The 10039-nt window shown below is 41.2% G+C and overlaps 1 long non-coding RNA gene across 2 annotated transcripts in view; it reads right to left on the reverse strand.

The window, feature by feature from the left end:
• LOC129145148 (uncharacterized) overlaps positions 1-8327 on the reverse strand; it is a 36687-nt gene extending 28360 nt beyond the window's left edge. For both annotated transcript variants that reach the window (XR_008550282.1, XR_008550281.1), the window contains exon 1: positions 8231-8327. This is a non-coding gene — a long non-coding RNA (uncharacterized LOC129145148). The remainder of the gene's footprint in view (positions 1-8230) is intronic.
• Positions 8328-10039: the final 1712 nt, after the last annotated feature.

A 10039-nucleotide genomic window follows, 5' to 3' on the forward strand; every position in this document is an offset into this window, starting at 1 on the left:
CTTTCAGACAGGACTTGACCCAAGGCTCAAGTAATACAATCAGGGTGTAGTTTTGTTCTCTTCACTTTTGGTCTCTATTTCCTAAATGTTTGCTTCCTTCTCAGACAGATTTTTCCCTTTGAAGCACAAGATTGTGCCAGCAGCTCCCAGGGCTATGCTCTTTCTTATTTATATTTATCAGGAAGAGAAAATTATCTCTGGTATCTCTCATAGAAGAAGGAGACTTGCCTACTGAAGATTCAGAAAATATCTCTGATTGGTTATACACCCACCTCTGAACAATCTGTAGTAAGACAGTTAGGATACTGTGATTTCTTTAGGTAAATTAGGCTCGCTCCTGGGAGTGAGGTCAGTCATACTCTATACCAGGGCTAAGCAGGGACAAGGGTGATTCTCTCATGAGAAGTCAGGTAGGAGAAGTAGGAAATGAATGCTGAGAGGCAACCAAGGCCCACTACCCGCTTCCCTTCTACCATTCTTCTTTTCTTCTTCATCTGCTTTCCTGGCAAATTCTGTGCCAGGGGCAGAGGCTACAAACATGAGAACATATTCTCTGACTATGAGCCCTTTCTGGACTGGTTACATAATGATAAATGAGAGCAATAACTATAGCAATGGATAAGTGCTAATAATAGGAAGATGGGAGCACAGCGGAAGAAAGTGGGTCATGTGGTTGGCCTGAGGAAGACATAGAAGGCTTTCCAGAACTGTTAAAACTGGAGCTCATTTATTTTTTAATTGAGTGAAAGGTCATCAAACAGTCAAGAAGAGATATAGCATTCCTATTAGAGGGAACAGAAAATGATAATGCAAATAAATGTGAAGAGCTGAGGTTTGAACTCCAAGTAGTTGTGTATGGCCACAGCTGTGTATGGCAAGTGTGGCATGGAAGGGAAGGGATGGTTGTGAACCAGAATGGGAGCTTACTTGTCATCTGCAGAACTGGACATTGCACACACATCACTATTTAATTTTTACAATAATCATGTGCTATGCGATGGGATAAATGCTTACAGCCATTTCTTCTCTTTCACCTGCTCAATCTTTTTCTCCACTCCCCTTTCCCTCATATCTGAAGATAGAAAAGATAAAAAATGGCAGGGAATGAGTTTTATAGCAAAGCAATAAAAACAGCTAAGAGGCTGTTCTCTGTGAGAAGTTCCTGACATGTCATGTGGGGATGGCTATGGTGAAGAGAAAGGGCATGTGAGTATAACCAGGGAAAACTGCTGAGAAGTGTCTGTTAAAGTAGAGGGTGAGAGACTCCAGGAATCTGGAGTGCTAGAGGAGAGGAGAGGACAAGAGTTTTAATGTATTTCTATGAACTAATTTTTGGACCCTGTATTCATTATCCATTATTGTGTAAATCCAAATCACAGTGGCTTAAAACAACATTTGAGCACACAACTTCAGTGGGTCAGAAATTTGGGAGTGGTTTAGAAGAGTGGGTCTGTATTGGGGTCCATCATGCACGGTGTCATGCAGTTGGCTGGGCTACAAGGCTAGATGTGACTGGGACCAGAAGAGTGACTTCCGTGATGGGCCATCACCTGGTGGTGGAAGGAGCCTCCTTTCCTCACCAGCTGGACTTCTCCACTGAGTGTCCTTATGACATGGTAACTGGAATCCCCCAGAGTGAGTGATCCAAAAGAGGGCAAGATGGACGTTGCAATGTCAGAAATCACACACAGTCACTTCAGCCATGTCCAACTAGTTACACGGGCCAGTCCTATTTGGTATGGGCCAGGCCCTTTCAAGGACATGAATTCCAGGAAGCGAGAATCACAAGGAGCCATTTTGAAGGCCAGCTATCATGGATATCCTTAAATGTTTGAGGAAGACATGAGGAAAGGTAAACAATTCCATCCTGGTTCACATTCATTAAATGCTTTGCTGCTTTGGCAGGAAGTTAACAATTTGATGTTTATGGATTAGTTTAATACTTCAAAAACCCATTTTACAGATGGAAAGTATTGACCCTAGGTCAACAGCCATCATGGATTGGTTGATCTTGACCCACCTAGATCCAAAACCCATCTTGCTTCCACAGGGTACAACTGAAATTAGGAAGATGGGCTACAAGACTGCAATGACAGTCCATGGCTAGACAGTAAGTGTATGCAGAACCCAGGTGTATCTTGCTCTGTGTTCAAACTCATTCTGTTCTTCTAGCTATCCTATTGTTTCTGAGTTTTTCTTTTTCTTATTGCTTGTGTTCACTTATTCAATGAATATTTATGAAACAAATCACATAATTTCTTCAAGGGAAAGGATTATTTATATATGCTGCTATTCCAACATCAAAAACAGTGTCTTGAACATGGTAGGAAGTCATTATAAATTCATTTATTGAGAGATATACCTGTCAGGCTTCTGTGAGCAAAACAGAAGTCAATATAGGTATTTCAGCCTGGAAGTAAACTTAATATAGGGAGGTAGAGGCTTCCATAACCATTGGATGGGCTGAGGCAGGGCTGAGCCAGACTGTTGCTCTTTGCCAAGGAGTCTGCAAGTATAGGAATCTTGGTGAAGTGAGCACCAGGATCTCAGCTGTAATCTAACAGCAGCCAGTGAATGACTCTTGGGAGAGAAACTGAGAACAATTTTCACCCCCATGAAACAGTTTTCACCCATTTTCTAAGACTCATGCGATTATCCCTCACTGGCAGAGTCTAGCTAGAACTCTTTTGGCAGGGAGATATATTTTCTAGATTGTCAACTTTTGTGCTATAAGGGAGAGTTTGGAAGGTAGTATACCATGCAAAAGAAGACATTATCTGGTAGAGCAGTCAACACTTTCAGATGATCACATTTAACTTTAGAAGAACTTGCATTTGCTCATTATCATGAAATATTCTTTGAGGGAGGCTAACCATTAAGTGCTAGATTGCTAAAGTGTGAAGAAGAATTATTAGTCTTCTTTTCAATCATATGAACTGTTAGCAGTCATGACTATTCATAATGACCATAACAGCAGAGTCACTATGGGTTTTAGAACTCTAAAAGCCTAAGTATGAAAATCTGTTCTGTGACCAAGCTATTTGACCTCTCTCCTTTGTAATTCTCATCTGTTAGGATGGAGATAATAGAATCTCCCTCATAGGTTTGCTGTGAAGATTAAATGAAGTTAAATATATAAAAGACTCAGCACAAGGCAGGGAACCCAGTAAATACTTAGAAGTGGGACTCAGTTGTATTCAATAGAGTACATCACCATTTACAAAATACCACAACACATGTGATTTCATATGACAAGTCCATTAGGAAGGGACACAGGATGAGAAAGAAAAGAGAGGAGGAGCAGGGGGAACATGAATTCAAGAGAAGGTCCAGAAGGCCATGGGAAAGCTTCAGATACAGGAAACCAGAGTCAAGGGTGGGGCTGGTATGAGTTGGCTGGCCCCGGGGAGAGCACCAGGCTCGGCATACCTACCATCTTGCAACAGTCTTCTTCAGATGGCTCTGCTTAAAACAGAGGATAGAAACACAAACAAGTGCTGGGAGTTTATAAAGACTGAATGCTAATATGTGAGTGATGACCATGAGTTTAGATACATTTCTCCCCCCAAATATTAAAACAGAAAATCTAAACACTGAGGCTTTTCTTCAGCTCTAACCCAGCCCCTCAGGGTTCCGCGGTTCTGTTTATAACTAACAGATGAAGAGCAGAGACTGTGGGCTTTGCTGGGCCCATTAACTTAGTCTAATTATTTTGGGAATTTGGTTTTTTTCCCCAAGAGATTAATCACAGATGAACGATGCCAACTTACTTTATGATTTTTCCCTTTGCTTGTTCTGCAGGAAGCACGTCCAGACCTTCACCAACTTCACGGTTCCTGAACTTTTCTTTAGGGACAGCAGCTACATCATGTAGCACCAGGCAGTCTTGGAGTAATGCTGTATTGCCACAGTGAAACAGGAATTCATATTCTCACTCTAGAGAGGGCTGTATCTTGGTCATCAGCACCCACAAAGCTGGGGTGTCTTTAGTTTTGATACAGACACTGATCTTTTCTCAATCTTCCATAAAAATGAATCAAAGCATTTGTAGAATTTGATTTTTTGCTGTTTCTTTTTAAAATGCAATACATTCTAATTTGAAGTAATGGGTTTGTTATGCAACCTGGATTTAAATCAAGTTTGCAAACACCCTTTTATAGCCAGGCTGCAACCCCTAATGCTGAAATCCAAATTGCAGATTTGGTACCGTTAATCACAGCTGTCTCTTGTTAGCCGTGCACTTTGTTGTCTTCCTCACTTTTGTCAACCTCAGTTTCTTCTCCTGTAAACATAGACTTACTACACCTATTTCCTGAAGTTGTGAATATTAAATAGATAACCTATAAAGCACGTAGCAGAGTGTTGGGCACACAGTGATTGTTCAGTAAATAGTTCTGATAGTAATTAATTAGCAGTAATACCAAAGTCAGAAATGAGGGATGATTATGTCAAAATTTGACTCCAGGTAAGACTAAAAAGCCTAGAACTCTGCCTCCCAGCAGAGTAAAAGACTCAAGACTTGGTTGTTCCCTAAAAGGTGAGTTAGGGAATGAACTTTAAAAGAACAGTGAAAAAATGAGTGGAATAAATGGAAAAGAAGAGGAAAAGAAAGGAGTACTAAAGAGTAAGATATGGGGGGAGGCTTTGAGATTTGATAAGCAGCTAGGAGGGAGAAGGTGCTTCTTGTTAACATGTAACCTCTTGGTTAACCCACAGCTGTGAGTCAGATCTTTCTCTAAAAGTGGGAATTCTGATTTAGATTGAGGGAGAGAGTTAGACTCTGTAACCCCCTCTTATCCTGAGAGACTGCAGCCTTTTGTTCCCTGTGCCCAGGGCACTTTGTACAGTTATCTTGCTTTACTTCGGATTTGTTGATTTCAAATAAGAGAAACAGAATCAAAATCGACTTAGAGAGGGAAAGGGAAGGTACTAACAGGGATTGTATTCTAGCGAAAGCTTTCTTTTTCCTAAGAGTAAAAATGCATTCAAGACAAGGGGAATTCATATTCACATTCCCTCCCTCCCTCTCTGCCCCCACCTCTCTCTTGCTATGTAACTTTTGCTATGTATCTGTTTTCCTCTCCCCTCTTTGCAAAAAAAGCTATCTGCTTGCTCTTCAGGATGCAATGCCCCAAAATGAGCGTCCCCTACCCAAATGTCTGCCTTGGCTCCCAAGTTTATGAGACTTCACAGGCACAGATCCTATTGCCCGTTAACTCAAATTGGGCCCAATTCCAAAATCTTGGGAAGGAAATCTGATTGCCCCAGCTAAGTCACGGGATGCTCATTGGTTTTAGCTGCTCTGAGAAATGACCCCACTGTGGAGGTCAGTCTCTCTCTTCAGGCAGGGGTTGAATAAAGCCATTCTGATACTATCCTTTGCTGCCATTAGCTGCATCTCTCCTACACCAGACTGAGTCCTTCATCCATCAAAGCATCTCTTGTGCCTAAAAAAATATCTTAAGGATTCATAGTATTTGGGGAACTGAGATGACACATAATGCAACAGTATCACATGTCCATATAAATCTTTATAATTTACACTATAGTTTTCCCACTGTGATCTTCATAACCACAGTGAGCATTAAGTAGTATTATTACCTCCATTTAATAGTTAAGAAAATGAGACTAGTCCAAACTCACTTTGTTATTAAGTAGCGGAAACAGATTTTACATTGAAATACTCTGCCTTGAAATTCTAGCATCTGACTAGAAGATTGCTAAGGATCCTTCTGATCCTAATAGTAACTAGTGCAGGGATAGTAATATCATTGTGCTTTCAAAAACCCCCACATCCGTGTGCTTCTTGGTAATTATTTCCATCTCCTTCCTGATTTTAGCTTTGTATCATTATATGGCAAATACTAAGTTGCACTTTAAAAAAAAAAAAAAAAAACAGCCCATAGGTCTCATTTTGTCAAAAATACGTTTCATTGGAAAACAGGGAGAGTGGAGAGGAATTGAGAATTTCACAATAAAAGGAGAAAGGCTCATAAAGTGCTGTCTGGAGCTGTCCTTAATGAGAAGCATCAGATTCTGCTCTTGAGGCCATCTGGGATGGGGGTCTGAGGATCTGGCTGAGGTTTCTAGTATAACTCTAGTTGCAGGCTGCCTTGGGCACCTGCAAGAGCGGCCCTCTGTTGTTGAAATGTCAGGAATGCCTTTTATTTCTTTTACAGTCTTAGGCCAGGCTCTTGGGTGAGTTACTGTGTTTGAGTAAATCCTGACCTAGGTTTTCAACTTTCCTCCCCGCGGGAGGCATTGCTCTGGAGAATTGACCTCTTTTGGAGGTGACTCCTTCTTAGGACAATAAATGTAGTACTACTTATTGATTATTCTGCAATGTGTCAAGCAGTTAGAAAACAGTTTAATAATATTTCATTCTCCCAACCACCCTATGAGATAGGTAATATAATCTCTGTTTTATAGATTATTTTATAGATAAGAACACTGAGGCTTAGAAAAATAAAGATCCCATAGCTAATAAATAACAGAACTGGCATTTAATGCAGATGTGGTTGGCCACAAGGTACATGCTCCTAACCACTGGATTCAGGCACTCCTAAGCCTGGATAGGGCACTGAGGAGCAGAAGCTAGATCTGAACCCAATCCTATCTTATTCCAAAACCTGTGCTTCAAAGACAACACTCTGCTTTTATATGCTTTATATATCTGGGTCCTGAATAATATATTATTCATAAAAATCTTCAATACTGAAAATAATTATCATAATAACTTTGAAACACACTCCAGGGAGAATGCTGGACTTGGGACTTCCTCCAATTATTTCTTCCCCACACCCATTCATTTCCCCTTCCTCATGGGCATCCAGCTGACCAACTGTCCCAGCCTCCCCTGTGGTGCTATGTGTGACCATGTGACTGAATTCTGGCCAATCCGAGGCAGGCAGAAAGAAAAAAAAAATACCGGATGGTCTCACTCATAGCAGGAATCTAGAAAACTTAAATAAGGTACCAGGAAAAAGAATAACTATAAGAAAGAAAAAATCAAAATCAACAAACAACTATGAACCAGAGACACACGGAGGGGGGGTGGGGAAAAGAAGGATTGCGGGGGTCAAAATAAGGGGGTTTTGGGCCTCCCCAGTGGCGCAGCGGTTGAGCGCTGGGTTGCGAAGCTGCCTGCAGCCTCTGCAGCGCCGGTTTGATCCCCGGCTGCTCCCCGGCCACCGGAGGAGGGTCCCGCATGGCGCACAGACCTCTCCTGCCGCTCACTGCTCCCCTCAGCAGTGTACTTCGGTCCTTCTGCCTGCTCTGCTCCCCGCTCTGGCTCTGGTGAATTCTCTCACCCTCCCGCGCTTCTGACTGTACCCAGTGCTTGTACAAATAAATAAATAAATCTTTAAAAAAAAAAAGAAGAATGCTTATAAAAAAAAAAGGGGGGGTTTCAATTGTATGGGAAATATAAAAATAAAATAAAAAAAAGGATTAAAGTGCACCACACCCAAGCCCTGTCCTTCACTTTCTCTTGTCTGCTGGTTGGATAGCTTCTTCCTCAGGGCGCAGCCACTTGCTGAAGATGGCAGAACCTCCATCAGGCTGGCCCCTGAGACTGTGAAGCAGAGCTCTCAACCCCACACCCTCCATCAGTTAGCCTTTGCGTGATCTAGAAAGAAACGTCTGTTTTGTTAAGTCACTGAAATCTCTCAGTTAATGCACAGTATAGCCTCTCCTGCTGAAACTTGTGGGTGTAAATAAAAGGCTCCTGCCTAAAGCAGGCCTTACTTCAAAAGGATGCTTATACCATATTATTCCGAGGTCTAGTCCATGACCTCATTTACTTCTATATCAAGATCTGGGACCTCTTGACTGCCACGATCCCAACTCTGTTATAAGACAAATTATTTGTTTTCTACGTAACTACCAATGTCGATAAGTACAAAGGCCTCTCTCTATTCTTGCTTAGAAGAGATCTTGTGATCATTTAATCATTGCCTCCTGGATTTTTGGCCACATAATTTATTATCCTCGGTCTATATGTAATTTTCTACCACCTTGAATCAGACTGGGGCAGAGAGGATTCCATTATTCAGAAATATTTCTTGGAGAACATTAAGATTCATTAGGCCAATTCCCTTATTTTACTTATGGCAAAGTAGAGGCCCAGGAATTCAGTCACTTACTTGGGTACTCACTACATTTGGGGGAAGAGGAAGCACTGGGTGAGGTAAGTGAGGCACCTTTGGTACACAGGTGAAGGAGGACTCACCTCATGTCCTATGCTGAGGAGAGAGCCCTCTGACAAATTCTTTCTTTTTTGTAAGAAACAGCAAAGATTCAGTTGGGTGGTTTTCTCAGTCTACTTCCCACTCCTAGAAACTCAAGAGGAAGGAGACGTTTCATTTTGAATTGTCTCAGTCGGTTTTAGTTCATGCTGCTAAAACTCCCTTAACATCTCTGTGCTGTATTATAGTCCATTAAACAAAAGCTACAGCCAACATTCCTTCCAAGACAGGTAGACCTCTTGCCTGACTTACTCATAGATCAGTTTTCTGTGGAACATCAACCTGAAGATTCTTAAAAAAACTTTTGTGTAGCTGAGAGGACTTACTAGGTTTAAAGAAAATATCTCTTGTATTTCTCTTTACTCTGACAATACTACCACACTCACACTTCTATACCAGAGGTGTTTTGCCTATACCAGGCAATTCCGTGATGCTAGCTGGATGTCCTATACTATCTACCTGGAGAGAACCTCAATCCCACAGTTTAAGGGCTCTGTCCCATGAGACAGCTCCCCAATTCTGATGCCAACCACAACTAGTAGGTCATCAGGCTTCCCACAGCTTTTGTCTGACTTGGCTACCAACTGGAGGCTTCCATGACTTCCTCCCTTAGGATTCCATTCTTTGCTAGAATAGCAGACAGAACTCAGGGAAACACATTTACCAGCTCACTAAAGGACATGACAAAGGACATAGATGAAGAGTCAGAGGAAGAGATACAGAAGGGAAGGTCTGAGAGGGTATCCAATACAGGAATTTCTGTTCTCATGAGGTTGGGCTACATCACTCCTTTGGTATGTGGATGGAAATCACTGAACCGAAAGATCTCTGTATTACTGGAATTTTATAGAGGCTTCCTTCGTGTAGGCAAGATAGAACATTAACTCCATTTCTAGCTTCTCTCCCCTCTCTGGATAATGGGGGGTAGGGCTGAAATTTCCAAGCTTCTAATCATGACTTGGTCTTTCCATAAACCCACCAATAGTCAACTCATTGGAATGAAAGACACCGCTATCTCCCAGAAAATTCCAAAGATCTAGGAACTCTTTATCAGGAACCAGGGTCAAATATCAGGATAAAAGATGCTCCTAGTGCTCTTATCCCTTAGGAAATTACAAGGATTTTAAGAACTCTGTGCCAGGAAGAAGGCATAGAGACCAACATATATATATTTGCTATATCTTACACTTGGTATCACCTTAAATATTTCAGAAGTCTTAACAAAAAGTCAGTCTTATCCTTGAGTTGTTCATTGCTATGAGTCATTTCTTATTTTGAGATTTTCTGGACCTTTGAAGAGACAGAAAATGTAAAACTATCTTATTCTCAATCTAGCAAGTCATGACCCCTAAAATTTCCTTTAAATTCCTCTTGAAAAGAGAAAATCTCCTACTTTAGCTCATCTCTGTTATCACTAAAAGCACCCAATCTCTCTAGGCAGCTTAGCAGTTAATTTCTTTAGCAATTATTTTGCTGCTACATAACATGGGTCATCATTTTTCTAAGCTATGACATTACTGTCCTCAGTGGTTTTCCAGTCTCCAATAATGATGTACTCATCATTTTTCCTGTCTTTGTTAAGTTTCCCCATTTCTCTTACAGCTTCTTAACAGTCCCAAAGCCAATGCTTTAAATTTCTGTAACAGCTAAACCCCATTTCTGGTACCAATTTATGCATCAGTGATCTATTATTGTGTAACAAACCACCCACTTACTGATTTACATTTTTAAAAAATTTCTTATGATTCTGGCTTAGCTGAATGTTTTTTTCTGACCTGGGTTGGCTGGAGTGG

This window comes from Talpa occidentalis, unplaced genomic scaffold (assembly GCF_014898055.3).
Source record: "Talpa occidentalis isolate TD23 unplaced genomic scaffold, MPIMG_talOcc4v2.1 talOcc4.9, whole genome shotgun sequence".
NCBI lineage: Eukaryota > Metazoa > Chordata > Mammalia > Eulipotyphla > Talpidae > Talpa > Talpa occidentalis.